Raw genomic sequence first — 15,466 nt, forward strand, 5'->3', positions numbered from 1 at the left:
TGTGAGGCCAACGCTTTCCAGCTGACTCACCGTGCTTTTCTACAGGAAATGTTTCAATAAAAATAGTCAGTTTGATGGTGAACTTCAATTTCCTTTTCTTAACTTTGACAATGTGAGTGCCTCTACTTCATTCATCTCCTGGCATATAGTTCGTATTTTTGAGGCTACTCCTACTACTGCAAAGTGTCACGAAAAAAAAACCAAAGACACGATGTATGCTGACATCTTACATGATGCAATGCATTGCAGTTTTTCCTCAAACTCTAAATTTTAAAATACGAGCTTGGATTCAGCTGCAATGTATTTGTTTTGTACATGTTAGGAGGTATGGGATTTAATGCCTTTCAATTTTTCTTTTTCATGTGATGTGTGTACTAAGCTCTACATCTTCCTAGTGACAGACTTGCAACTTAAGAGTAGGACAGATTTTGGTCAATGACGATCCAGTACAATGTAGCACATACAGCACACAAACAACGAAGTCCATTGTCAGCCCATGAACTCTTTTTCCCCTTTTCTTCTTTTCCCGGTATCTGAATATGTTTCCAGTGAACGTCATGTTGCCCTATTAAGAAATGCAATTCTAAATTAGTTATGCTTTGTTCCTTGTGTCAGAAAGCAATGTACTGGTCTCTGGTCACCATCTCGCACAAACATGCATACACACACACACACACGCACACAAATGAAATTGAGGGGCCATAGTGCTGGCATGTGTTCCGGGACTATCCATTACGCAATATGATGGAGTAGACAGATTTGATAATTTGGGGTCTGTGTCTAAGTGAGGTCATTATTTGTGAGCTACAGCTGTGGTCTAATCAAACACATTCACACATGGGGCCGCTCGCTTGCAGTCACAATCACATGTTTCCATGGCGATGGCAAACAAACAGCCCGAGCAAGTGGTGACCCCACCCGAGCAGGAATCAGGGCAAGATATTAGGAGAGTGAGACAAAAAGAAAGTGGAGAGAAGTTGTGTAGGACCTCATACAGACTGCAAATGGTTCACTTTTAAGATAAAATCAATGTACTGTACCAAAAGAAAATACTTTTTCCCCCAAAAAAGATTCACCTGTTACATCACAATCAGTCCCATCAGTTTCCAGTGAACTTTAACAAGGTTTGTGCTTATTCCTCCAAACCTTGTAGGAGCTATTCAACAAAAACACCAAAAAGAGGTATTTTACTCTCCCGAGGAAGATAGTATGAGGAATAAAGTTGATGAGCCACACAAAAAAGTTATGGGAAAGAGTAGTGGAGGCTAGACTCAGGACAGAAGTAAGTATCTGCGAGCAACAGTATGGTTTCATGCCTAAAAAGAGTACCACAGATGCATTATTTGCCTTGAGGATGCTAGCGGAAAAGTACAGAGAAGGTCAGAAGGAGCTACATTGTGTCTTTGTGGATCTAGAGAAAGCCTATGACAGAGTACCAAGAGAGGAACTGTGGTACTGCATGCGTAAGTCTGGTGTGGCAGAGAAGTATGTTAAAATAGTACAGGACATGTATGATGGCAGCAGAACAATGGTGAGGTGTGCCTTAGGTGTGACAGAAGAATTTAAGGTGGAGGTGGGACTGCATCAGGCATCAGCTCTGAGCCCCTTCTGTTTGTAGTGTTAATGGATAGGCTGACAGATTAGGTTAGACTGGAATCCCCTTGGACCATGATGTTCGCAAATGATATTGTGATATGCAGTGAAAGCAGGGAGCATGCAGAGGAACAATTAGAAAGATGGAGACATGCACTGGAAAGGAGAGGAATGAAGATTAGCCGAAGTAAAACAGAGTATATGTGCGTGAATGAGAAAGGTGGAGGGGGAAGAGTGAGGCTACAGGGAGAAGAGATAGTGAGGGTGGAGGACTTCAAATATTTAGGGTCAACAATCCAGAGCAATGGTGAGTGTGGTAAGGAAGTGAAGAAAGGGGTCCAAGCAGGTTGAAACAGCTGGCAGAAGGTGTCTGGTGTTCTATGTGACAGAAGAAGGCAAAGTTTATAAAAGAGCGCTGAGACCAGCCATGTTATTCGGATTATAGACAGTGCCACATTTGAGACTACAGGAAGCAGAGCTGGAGGTGGCAGAAAGGAAGATGTTGAGGTTCTCGCTCGGAGTGAGCAGGTTGGATAGGTTTAGAAATGAGCTCATTAGAGGGACAGCCAAAGTTGGATTTTTTGGAGACAAGATTCAAGAGAGCAGACTTGGATGGTTTAGACATATTCAGAGGCGAGAGAGTGAGTATGTTGGTAGAAGGGTGCTGAGGATGGAGCTGCCAGGCAAAAGAGTGAGAGGAAGACCAAAGAAAAGATTCATGGATGTTGTGAGGGAAGACATGAGGGCAGTAGATGTTAGAGAGGAAGATGCAGGAGATAGGCTTAGATGGAAAAAGATGACACGCTGTGGCGACCCCTAATGGGACAAGCCAAAAGGAAAAGAAGAAGGAACATAGTGCAGGTGAATAAATCCCCAAGCAGTTTCATATCAAGGAAAGATGATCTTTATATAGCTTAACATTCTCCAACACCCTCATGCACTCTTTAAGAAAGAGATTTGGAATTTAGATGCAAGATCAAACAGAGGCACTGCATTTATATTCATCAAGCAGGTGGAAACAGAAGAATCCATCTGATTTCACTTGAATGTGCATTGTAAACACAACACAAACCAGGCATGGAGAGCCACTGATGTCACCAGGCCTGGTTGTCATCCTTCTATTTGCTGTTTGCACAAGCAGCCTTGTAGCTATCCTGATTTACTATAATTGTGCTCGTAGAAGATCACCAGCTGCTCTAACGGCAGTGTGTGTGTGTGCGCATACCTGTGTGTACTGTTATAGCACCATTCACCACACTAGTCTGAAAGGGACTTGAATGGAAAGTACAGTGGCCAATACTTTATTAGCTATACTTACAGTATATACTGTAATCAAAAGACATCTAAAGTAATGAAAAGGTATTCCTTTACCAAGATACATAAAAATGCCCAGATGAACATATTTTGGTGTAGTGAAGTGGTTGTGTTGTTGTTCAACTCACATCTGCGTATATCTTTAAAAAGTCAATCCATCGCTTTTTTATTTCCTTTTGAGTGGGGGTTTTGGAGCTTAAAAAAACATCACCGAACTGTTCTGGATAAGATGTCTTTTCTAGATGTAGTCGGAGTTAAATTGCTAACTGCATGCTGGAGTGGTAAAAGGGCCTAGTTATGCGAACTCACAAGTGAGCACAGCCAAACAACATTCGTCACTTGGAGGAGGGAACTCACCCTAAATGTATACGGCTGAGCCCCCTTAACATCATGGGGGACATCACACCTTAGCCTCACCCATAAAATCCCGACATTTCAAATGGTGAAAAGATGCTTAAAGAGAGATCTCAACAATTCAGAAATATATTATGTTTACATGTTTTCAGCACTTATCGCCAAACAGTTTTTAGAAAGAAAACACACATATCTGCTCAGAACTTCTTTAAATCTAAAAAGGTTTGCTAAAAAAAATAATAAAAAATAAAATTAAAAAAGGCAATACAACTGTAGTATTATTTGAGAGCCCTATGTGGTATAGAAGTTCTGTTCCATCTTGGACCCATGTGTGCTGGATTGTGGATCAAAAGGGTGGTCTTGACACGCTGGAATTCGACCAGGGGGCTTGGAAGAGTTTTTGTTTTGTATGAAAGAGAATTTCAGCATGTCTGTCCCATGACAGGAAGGGAAAGAAGAGCAAGTGTTCTTCTCTGAGTCACTGTCCCTCCTCTGTGCTTTGACCCCTTCAACCACATCTGACTGCTCAATAACATGCTGTCAGAGCAGAGAGGCAAAGAGGGTGGCGTGTCCGCCAATGTCAGCCTAAAGCTTTTCGGGGGTGGGTGCACAATTCAAAACAAAGCATCCGTCAATGAGAGGGAAAGCCAATGATGACACGGAGAAGGTCAAGCACCCTGATGCAGACTCTTCCTCATCAACAATTCATTGAGCATTTTTGTCACAGCACACGTCAAGTCTGTCAGATGGAGAAAAGAGCGCTGGGATAGGCATAGTGTGCCATACAGATTCCACTGACCTAGTTAAGAAGCTGTAGCAAAAGTGCATATAGCATCATGTATGTAGTTGAGACATTTGTTTTTGTTTTTTCTTCTAAAGTTAGCAAAAAGGTTCCATCTCCCTCCTGTAAGCAGCAATAATGAGCAAAGAATTAATTGTCAGCTAAAGCAAAAGAACCTGGAACTACCATAAACCAGACTGGAATTTTCACAATGATAAATGATATTGCCAAACAGCATAATCCTCATTCTGCCAACACTTGAAACAATTAGTTGATTTTGCATCATGTTTTCTCCACATAAGGTTATTTGTCAACATTTCATTTCTTCAGCATTTCTGATAGAGTGTAAATGTAACCATGATTCTCCGTTTCAGCAGAAATGAAAAAAGGTTGGTGCATTGGAAGCATGTGCATAATTTTGCTCGGGAAACTGACAGCAGTATCAAAAGTTTCTTGAGGTCCAGCACCCATCGGCTATAGTGAAATCTGGTAATATTGGAGGGAATATTTAGGGCGACGTGCTGAAGGAAGCATTTATGCAAGAGCTGATGCTGACATTCTGCCTGCCTTTTCCCATTTTTAGAAGCCACAATTACTTTAACTCCTTTGCAACCGTGCACACCATAAACAAAAAAACTTGAAAACTTGGCCAACAAGTGAAGAAAACTCGCATGTGACTTCTTAAATGCAGTGGAAAATAGTAAAATACTGTATGTAAATACAACTTAGTCAGGAATGACAATAAAAGTAAGATTTTTTTGGATTGATGTATGCATTTAATTTTTTAAAATAATGAAATTGACATTTGCCTGTGGATAGAGTTTTTGGATTCCTGACACTCAAAGAAGGCAAAACTTGACTGTAGTTGAACCATCATTTCCTGAGCTTATCTGTGTGTGTGCTTTTTCATCTGTGTCTCCTTATCGCATGTTATTTGATGGTTGCCTAAGTGAGGGTCCGGCTCATTTTCACTGCCTGTTCCCACTTTCCAAAACACCCACGCATGTAAGTGTGTATGGGCATGCATGTACGTGTGAGTGAGCATTAAGGAAGGACATGCTTCCTGTGAGGATGTGGGGTCCAGTAGAGGGACAGTGTCAGAAGTCACAAGTTCGTGGTCTGGGGGACACTCAGTGGGATTCCATAACCTTTTGAGTGCACATTCACCCATGTGAAATGTGTGCATATCACTCTTTCTGACAAACACTGAGTGTGCATTTCACTGAAGTTTGGAAGCATTTCCCCAATGTGATGAGAGACTTCCAACTCATGGTACAGGAGAAATAAAGGAATCATCCATGATATCGCAGAACGTAGCCTTCCATTTCAACCAAAATGGCCACTTATCAGCATTTCTCTGTGGGCCTCGATAGCAACCACACACAATGAGACCACCATCGAGGAGACCTAGGGCTCGTAGATGTCCTTTCATAGACTCTTTTCATGTCCTTTCAGGTCTCCATCCATCTCCACGAACTTGCATGTTTTTGGAATGTGGGAGTCAGCTGGAATACTGGGAAAAACCCTTACAAGGAAAACACAAACTCCAGACAGGGAGGCCAGAGCAAAGATTCAAAACCTTAACCTCAAAACTATGAGGTAGGCATACGAATCACTTGTTCACCAGGCAATGCTTGGTGAACAAACAATGCCACAATCACATTGATGTTTCACAAAACCTTCAGCCTTGTTCAGAATGTTGATACGAATATCCATCCATCCATTTTTTGTACCTCTTGCGATGTTACTTTTAAAAAGTGTGAAAATAGGTTAAGCTCTGCACAAGCAAACTACAGCAATACGGCAATATTTTGTATTTATGGCGGCACGGTGGGTCAGCTGTTAAAGCATTGGCCTCACAGTTCTGATGTCACGGGTTCAATCCTGGACCCACCTGTGTGGAGTTTGCATGTTCTCCCCGTGCCTGCGTGGGTTTTCTCCGGGCACTCCCACATCCCAAAAACATGCAACATTAATTGGAGACTCTAAATTGCCCCAAGGTGTGATTCTGAGTGCGACTGTTGTCTGTCTCCATGTGCCCTGCGATTGGCTGGCAACCAATTCAGGGTGTACCCTGGCTCCTGGGATAGCCTCCAGCACTCCTGCAAACCTTGTGAGGATAAGCAGCTCAGAAAATGAATGGATGGATGGATGGATGGATGGATGATGGATGGATGGATGATGGATGGATGGATGGATGGATGGATGGATGATGGATGGATGGATGGGTTGCGGTCAGGGGTTTGTGTAGGCCACTCAGGTTCATCCCTACCACATTCTTTCAACCACGTCTTTATGGACATGGCTTTGTGGAGTGGTGCACAGAAATTTTGAAACTGGAAAGTGAAAGCCCAAAATGTTTGACTGTCCAAAATCTCTTAGTATGCTGAAGCACTCACAGTTCCTTTCAGCAGAGGTCAGCGCAACTCCACCAGCTGCCAGTGGTAATGACGCAACATTCTTAACAGAAAGTGGAGTCTATGTTCACTGAACTAAAATGTTCAAAATTGATTTACAAGGTGGCGAATGGAGCATACAGACTGCTCTTCCAAAGCCAGACATTAATATATCCCTCAAAAGCTGCTGTCTGTTTTATCAATCAGGGAAAATGCCTGCTGGGACTCTGGAATTCTCTTGTTTTGTTTAAGGATGCACTGGAGAGCTTTTTATATAAAGAAAAAAAATCAAACAAAGTGAGCTTTATGGCTGGTATGTGATGTAAAGAACTAATCATGATGCATTTGGAAGTGCCTTCTAAAAGGGCTCAATAGCGGATGAATTTAAAGGAGACAAAAGTATAAGTACATATAGTATGAATATGAGGAAATGGGATGTAAATGTTTTGACATGACAGGGGCATGACGCTGTAGCACACTGATTATTTACAGTAAACATTCATCCATTTTCTGAACCACTTATCCTTACAAGTGTTGCAGGAGTGCTGGAACCTATCCAAGCACTCTTTGGGCAGGAGGCTCTGTAACACCCTAACTATTAAAACTAAGAAATTCATTAATGTAACACATTTAAAATGGGGCATATAGTGTTTGTTCCATTTGATCACTACTGGCGCACAAAAGTGATGATTGCCAGCCATTAAAGAGACATCAGCAGATAACTAGCCAGTCATACATACCACAAAAGTTCCAACACTGTTATTTTAGGCACTTTTGAGTTCTGACAATGAAATGGAAAAAACAAAAAGTTTGTATCTCAACTGGAGCCTGAGTGAGTCGAATTCATTTGAAATCCAGCTCATTGAAAGACATTCATTTTGACTGTCATAAAAGTAGACACTGTCTGTTGTGTTCAGCCTTCCATATTCATTCTCCGTCGATCTATCATTCATAATAGTCATTCTTGCTCCCACCTCTCTTTCTGTCGCTCCACTTTCAATCTCCTCTGAGAACAAGGATGGAGAATGCATTACCCTGGCATCTTGCCAATCTCAAGGCTTGGTTGGAAAATAAACAAGTGTCCACATGTTCCCATGGAATTCTAATTACTTCCATAGGCCTGATCAATTTACCTGCCAAACTCCAGGCAGCATGAGGCAAGCAATAGACTGAGAATGAGCTGCTTTCGATGCACTGATGAGGGCTGTTGTGGACCAAAGCCATGGTGTATGCTTTGACGTGTTCAATTGCATTAGGAGATTTGGCTCAGTGGCACGGTGACCAATTTTGGATCTCTGAAAGATTTTCATATGAAACAAGACACCCACGTTAACCTTAACCCAGTTTAAACAACTTTAAACCTAATTCTTGCCCTAATACTCAACATGACATTTTTGTTTTCATTTCGTACAAATGTGACACATGTCGGATGTTCATCCCTTTACATCTGTGTAGCCTGCCCATCCAGCAATATGGGACCCAATCATGTTGGGGGAAGGAGTGGAGTTTTGCTGGTGTACACCATCGTAAGCTAAAGCCACAAAAAATGTACAGAAGTGCTACATTTCAGGTTTACCTGAACAAAATAACAACCAGCAGCCATGGCACCCTCAATAAATAGATTGTTTAAACCATCCAATATTGTGTTGTACATCAGTACTTAACAATATTTATCATTTCTGATGTGCCTGTGGGTAAAAAAAGACAAGCTTGTGGCCAAAATGTACGTTTGCAGTACGTACAGCAGTAAATAGTATAAATGACTGAGTCAGCCAGATGCTTTTAAAATGTCCACACTCGCCAGTTTAATCTTGCCCACGTTCTCTGTCTTTAGCAACCTGCTTCTTCCTTAACAATTAACATATCTTTTTATGGTTTAATGAATGAATAAAACAACATCTACTGTATGAACAGCATCAAACGCCTACACAGGTTTGCGTCTCAGGGTGTCCGTATGGCCAATTGCTCATTGCGTGGGCTCAATCGGTAATAGTCCAGTCCACTTGGACTCCATGCCCTGTTTTTCTATCTTCCACCAAAGAAGAATAATGTGAGATCCGACTAAATGCTTTTACAGTATATTCATATCCAAAACGCCCAAATGACTGGAAGGCTTCATAATACTGAATCATCTAAAATAAGATTCAATATTTGCTGATGATAGCTGCTCATTTCTGAACAGTTTGCTTTTCACACTTTTGTTTTCTTGAAGCAGTTAGTCTTCCTTGTACAAGAATATGTTCTTCTCCAGTTGCTAATTTTTCTCATCTCTCCATATTTACAGTAAGGATATGAAAAAGTGACAGTGTGAATGTGAGTCCTGAGTGTGTGTCTGTATCTACATGTGCCCTGCAGCTGACTGGTGAGCAGTTCAGGGTGTGTTTGGAGTGATCAGTAAAAGCAGGTTGCTGTGAGGTGTGAAAACCTCCCAACCCCCGCTAACAGTATGCTTTATTGGGACCATGGCCTACTGAATGTTAAGTGGAACCTTTGTGACCTCAGTGGAGATTTAGGTTTGATAGAAATCTCTGTTGAAGGTCACGGATGAAGAATACATCTCTGGAATTGCTTGTCAGGACAAATTGAGAAACCGATTTAAGACACTTGAACAAATAACCACCTCTCCTCCTACCATGTTTAAGAGGTGCTTTGGTGGACCATGGCCGACCGCAGTGTGCTGTACCAGAAAGTAGTTATCCATCAATTTATCCATCCATTTTCTTTGCCGCTTATCCTCACAAGGGTCGCGGGAGTGCTGAAGCCTATCCCAGCTGTCAACGAGCAGGATGCAGGGTACACCCTGAACTGGTTGCCAGCCAATCACAGGGCATATGGAAACAGACAAAAGTCACACTCACAATCACAACTAGAGGCAATTTAGCGTGTCCAATTAATGATGCATGTTTTTGGGATGTGGGAGGAAACCAGAGTGCCCGGAGAAAACCCACGCAGGCAGGGGGAGAACATGCAAACTCCACACAGGGAGGGCTGGGATTGAACGCAGGTCCTCAGAACTCTGAAGCCAACGCTTTCCAGCTGAGTCACCGTGCCGCCCAAAGTAGTTATGACATACAATTACTTCAAATAAATTCATATCAACAGAGCAACTTCATTTTTTGTCCAACTGTGCCTGACGATCAAATTAAACTTAAACACCTGCCTAAAAAACCTTTTACTAACATAAAGCAGCTTTTGCTTGCATCTGTGTCTTTTCGGACCTGCCTTCTCAGCACCGTCATTAGCTCCAAATTAGAAATAAGTCGATCCGGTTCAATGCACATGTCTTAGCAGTGGTGAACGCCCAGCCCACTGGCAAGACTGTTGTTTAGAATTCTCATCTCTTAGGTTCTGTTTTTCTGTGATGAAACCAGCTGCACAGGAAATGACAACAGAGTAAGAAAACAGAAATGATCCGTTCATTCTCATTGGATCATTTCTTGCTTTAGTCACATAGAATTTCACATGGCTTCAATTTCTCTGTGCTTCCAGTTGTTTCACCAACAAATCTGAAATTGATATTCGACTATGTCTTGTTGAACTATCACATAGTATTTTCCAATACTAGTCTGGTCTTCTCTCATGGAAAGAATTTGAAAACAATCAATATCACATTACAATGCTCTCCCATTCATCCATATGATGTTGAGGTGAGCTGGAGACAATGCCAGCTGACATTGGGTGGTAGGATTAAAGATGGCTGGGTCACTCGTCAAAGGCAAAAATCTCATAGCACATACTGTACAGAATTGACAGACAATAATTCGCCCTCACATTCACATCTATGGATAATTAAAGAACTCATTTAATTTAGCATGCATGTTTTCGGAGTGTGGGATTAAACCAGAGTACAAGGAGAAATCACATGTAATCGCAGAGAGAAGATGTAAACTCCACACAGATGAGATTATAAACCACATTTGACTGTCAGGCACGCCCGCTATCCAAACATTATACTGTGATACTGACAAGAACTTCCAAGAATAACAAAAAAAAAAAAGACAGAATATCCACCTAGTTTTTGAATGCAAAAAAAACATCAAATCAGAAAGTCTACAAGCTTTTGAAACCTTGGCAGTTGTAAATCTATCCATCCATCCATTTTCTTAGCCGGTTATTCTCACGAGGGTCGGGGGAGTACTTGAGCCTGTCCCAGCTGTCAACAGGCAGGGTTCAACCTGAAGTGGTTGCCAGCCAATCGCAGGCCACATGGAGACTGACACACTCGCAGTCAGGCACACCAGGGGCAATTTAAAGTGTTCAATTAATGTTGCATGTTTTTTGGATGTGGGAGGAAACCTAAGTACCCGGAGAGAACATGCAAACTCAACATAGGCGGGGCCGGGATTGAACCTCTGAACTGTGAGGCCAACACTTTACAGCTGCTCCACCTTTCCACCCTGTCTATTATATATGTTTAAAAAAAATATCCTTCTCTCAATATTACGGCATTTGGAAAATAGAAATAATGTTGGTCATCCTAATTGCCTTAAACTGCGAAACATTTCATCTGATTTGATGTCAGACGTAGTTTGTCATTTTTGTCTATGACTGTATGCATCGTTCCTGCTGTACGTGCCTCAGCCTGTTGTGGGCAATGTGGTGCCATATTACAGTAAGCTAAAACAGAGTAGAAGAAGACAGTCACAATAAAACCTTATTCAACTTGTTCTTCACAAATTTCAATTTGAAGTGTTGGTTTTATTTCAGACAGCAAACTAGAACTCATGATGACAAAGGCTGTGTCAGGGCTCCAGTTGAGGTTTACTACTTGTGGCATAATTAAGACATTTTAATCTATATTTATACATGATTGATTGAGTATGATGCAACATTACAAAGTAATTCGTTTAGATTTTTTTTCCACAAACATTAAATGACTGAATTTCACCCCCCAAAAATTGCAGTTTTCTCTTACTAAATGGGAAACCCAAGCCCAATTTGTCCACGGAAATCCAACCCCGAGCAAGCTCAGCAAAAATAAAACAAGGTGATCTTGAGTGTTAGAAAAGAAACTTGATCACAGTGATTTGGGTGCCCTGTGTGCAAACTGCACAAACGCTAATAGGGTTAGTTTTTCGGTCAAAGCCCACATGTAAGCCCCGCTTAGCCCTTTTCAATTATGGTAGTTTCAGTGGTTATGCTGGATACATTCCGGAAATGTCACCATTTTTATTATCATTATTTTTTTTTGTTTATGATCGTCACCAAGAGGTGCTCATGTGTCTCCAGGAAATTGCTGGGCCAGACTTCTGAATCACTTTAATGTGAAAGGGTCTCTTCTACAATCAAGAGGTTTAAAACCCTCGAAAAGTTAATTGATATATTTACTTTACTTTGTTTAGGGAATCATTTTTGATTTGAATCAAGATGAGTAAATATACAATACTGGATAAGAGCCACAGATACAGTGAAACGTAATTAGATCTGCAAAAATGGCCAAAATCCGATTTGCTCACATTCGTTCAAACTTTGTCTTTTTATGTCACGTCAGAGGCAGACAAAATGCTGGTCAAACCCAGAATCACTTTGGCTTACAGTAACAACTGAACAGTTACGGTAAGAAGTGAACTACAATGTTCTGTTGCATTAACTATGAAGAGATTTGAAACCAGGACAGCAATTTATTTTACCAGATTACTGCCTTCATAAACTGGATTGACAAACCCTGCCTTAACAAGAGAAACCCTGCAGTATAGTTAAGTGATGAAAACAGGATTTTCAAAAACAGACTTTTTTTTTTTGTTTAAAAAACGAGCTTTGTCATGTAAATTAGTGTGTCTCTTTTTATTTAAAAGTGATCCTGTGTAAAAGGGAAATGTGTCCTCAAATAGCATCCATACTTTATAACTAGTATTGTGATAATCTGAGAATTAAAGTCTATTGCAATATCCCGGTACGAGATCACAGTAGTAGCCCAGCCATCAATGATTAATGTTTTATAGCATGTAGGTGCATGCGTGAATGAGGTCAGACAGTGTAGAAAGCCAGTGCCAACACCATAGACCAGTATAAAATGCTTCTTATCTTAAAATCAGTTGCAGCACAAGACTCAACTTGAACCCTAATCCCTCCCCAATCCTGTTGAAAGTAACTGTTGGCTCCCAAACAAAATGCAACAGCAAAAATTATCCCATTGTGTTACAGGAGGAAAAAAAGTCTCTATCTGAAGAAAGGATGCATTTTCTTATTAAACAGGTTGAAAGTGTAACATATCTGAATTACACTTTCGTCAAACTCCCCAAAAGATCAAGAATTACTACGCCAGTATTTTTATTGAAATCATTTTAGTATTTATAATCCTGCAAGGGATATTGCAATTTACACTTTGTTGTATAGTTTGTGGGCAACACAGTGGGACAGGTGTAAAGCATTGGCGTCACAGTTCTGAGGACCGGAGTTTAATTCCCGGCCCTGCCTGAGTGGAGTTTGCATGTTCTCCTCGTGCCTGTCTGGGTTTTCTCTGGGCATTCCAGTTTCCTCACACATTCCCAAAACATGCATTATTTGGAGACTCAAAATTACCCTTAAGTGTGATTATGAGTGCGAATGCTGTTTGTCTCCGTGTGCCTTGCAATGGACCTTTCCGACTGCTGATCTTCAGCTACAGTTCCCATGCTCCACAATCTTCTAAAATGGCAACTGAACATAACAGGTTTGAACTGGATTCTCTATTGCATATTCCAGATAATATTGGGGTATGTTTTTTTGCCAAATACGTCACATTTGTCCAAGAGAGTTCTACAGAGAGGTCTCAACTTTTTCACGCAAGGATATGTACACAGAATTAAGATTTTGGACGGAGCAGGACGCAATGTCAGAGTTACAGTGAAACATTGGCGATCGATGCAAAAAAGTTTGACGCCTCACAAACTTCATATTGAAATCCAACAGGATAAAATAGTGGAATCGTACTGTGCATGTAAAGCAGGGTGAGTACTTTTTACTTTGAAAGATTATGAGTAATATCATTGTAGTTTGTATAACTGAGTGGGTGTATTCATTTGACTTGGCTCGTAATGGAACCCTGTGCCCTGTCTTAAAAGTCCGATGTGATACAAATGAGCAAATAGACATTCCTCTTGCATGACATGGCGCATTTACGTAACCCTAACCCTAACCCGACTCTTCGGCATAAAACATGACGCACTTCAATCAGCAGGTCAGTGATACACTAACAAAGTGAAAGTTGTTCTCCTGCAATGTATAAAGCACTGATAACAATTCAATCAAACTCAGAGAAGATACTCCTCCCTCACTTACCTTCGAACATACAGCCTTGTGTTTGTTGATATTGTTCACATTTACTTGTACGTGTGGTCTTCAGCAAGCCTTAATCCATCGTAGACACTTCGTCAACTGTGTTTTAGGCTTTGGAAAATGAATCAACCGGGCTCCTTGTAACCTAGCCGAATTGCACGTTCCCCAAGCATATCTGAGGACCATTTTGTTCGTAACATTAACTTTTCCAAGCGCAAGCAACCGATAACCAGCATTGCTTGTGGGATGTGACAAGAGAGGCGTGTCAAGCCAGGGGTTAAGACAATGCGGCTATCTGATTGGCTATTATTGTACGAGTGATTGACAGGTCGGAAAGGTCCATTGGCTGGCAACCAGTTCCAAGTGTACCCCGCCTCTTGCCCGATGACAGCTGGAGGAGATCAGGATGGATGGATGGATCTTTTGGAGGCAAGTTTTGTCTCATGCTGATGAATCATTGCTAACATAACCACCCTCTACTGAGGGGAATACCAAAGTGAGGGGACTGTTTTATGTTACCATGACAAGCAGGAAGGGAGAAGTTTGAGCACCAAATTTGACTTCTAAAGTAAAAAAAAAAAAAAAAGTGAGTGCGAAGTGCACCCAAGCTCACAAAGATGCAAAAGCCCAGCCCCCATCTGCAAACTACAAACACATGTGACACCCCCCTCCCCACCACACACACACGCACGCACACACACACGCACATACGCATACACTACATAGCATCCCCTGGCTAAGCATGGTGACACTGCAGAGGACGGCACCTCTTGTGCACACACAAAGCCATGTTGTGCCCATTCACTTCCAATTCTATTCTTCCCTGTCGTAAAAACGAAACAAGAAAAAAAAAGCCCCGGAATGGAGGGAAGAGGGGCCTCTGCTATTTCATTTAGTGTGGTGCACACTAGAACCGGCCTCAATGAAATGACTACCTTCTTCTAAACTTCTGTAGCGAATCTCGAGCTTTGTAGCATATGCAAAATCAGCAACAACACAAATCTTAAAAGTCACAAATGCAGTTCATAGTTCCCTTGCATTGGTAGCCCTGGGAACATCCCAACTGCACATTCTACACTAATGGAGTACAGTGAGATAACAGCCCTGTTAGTGGAGAACACTGTGCTCATTATGTCTAACACAGAACACAAACCGGGCTACTACCACCGGTTGGTTACACAGCCAATTTACCTCCGAATGTTCCTCTTGCAGCAGAAGGATGTTATCCACCTGCACTGCAGTAAATCCGGTGCCGGCACTACTCCTCGGTCTCTCTCTCTAGCACGCCTCTCTCATTCTGGCCCAGCACAGTCAAAGTACTGCTCCCGCTGCCCTCCTTCTTTCATGCTCCTCCCATCACCCCCATCCCCTTTCCCTCGCTACCCCCCGTGCTCTTCCGTCTTCCCACTAAAGCAGCAACAATCAGTGTTGAATGTTCTAGCACACATATGAGCGTTTGGGTAAAGCACAGAGTAAAAATTGTGATGCTGAAAAACAGTTACGACGCGAAACTGAAGAAACCACTTTTCATTGAACAAACCAGTAGGGATGAGATCTGCGCACAAAAAAAAAAAAAAACGAGGGAGGACTATGAGCTAATTTCCCCCCCAACGCACATTTGTATGACGCCAGCATGTTGGCAAGCGAAAACACATTTTCTCTATGGGAATCAAAGGGCAAGTGTTTGAAATATTACTCTTTGATCTTTTTTCTTGGGGGTGAGGGGGTTTCGCGTGTGTGGTATTGGCACGGGTTGCAAATTAGAGTGAAT

At 41.7% G+C, this 15,466-nt stretch overlaps 1 protein-coding gene across 1 annotated transcript in view; it reads right to left on the minus strand.

Moving 5' to 3' along the window:
- The window catches only part of add3a (adducin 3 (gamma) a), a 66,963-nt gene extending 51,975 nt beyond the window's left edge, over positions 1 to 14,988 (minus strand). Inside the window, exon 1 of the mRNA XM_061830317.1 lies at positions 14,887 to 14,988. The gene's annotated coding sequence lies outside the window, so the exon portion shown is untranslated. The remainder of the gene's footprint in view (positions 1 to 14,886) is intronic.
- Positions 14,989 to 15,466: the final 478 nt, after the last annotated feature.

This window comes from Syngnathoides biaculeatus, chromosome 9 (assembly GCF_019802595.1).
Source record: "Syngnathoides biaculeatus isolate LvHL_M chromosome 9, ASM1980259v1, whole genome shotgun sequence".
Taxonomy (NCBI): domain Eukaryota; kingdom Metazoa; phylum Chordata; class Actinopteri; order Syngnathiformes; family Syngnathidae; genus Syngnathoides; species Syngnathoides biaculeatus.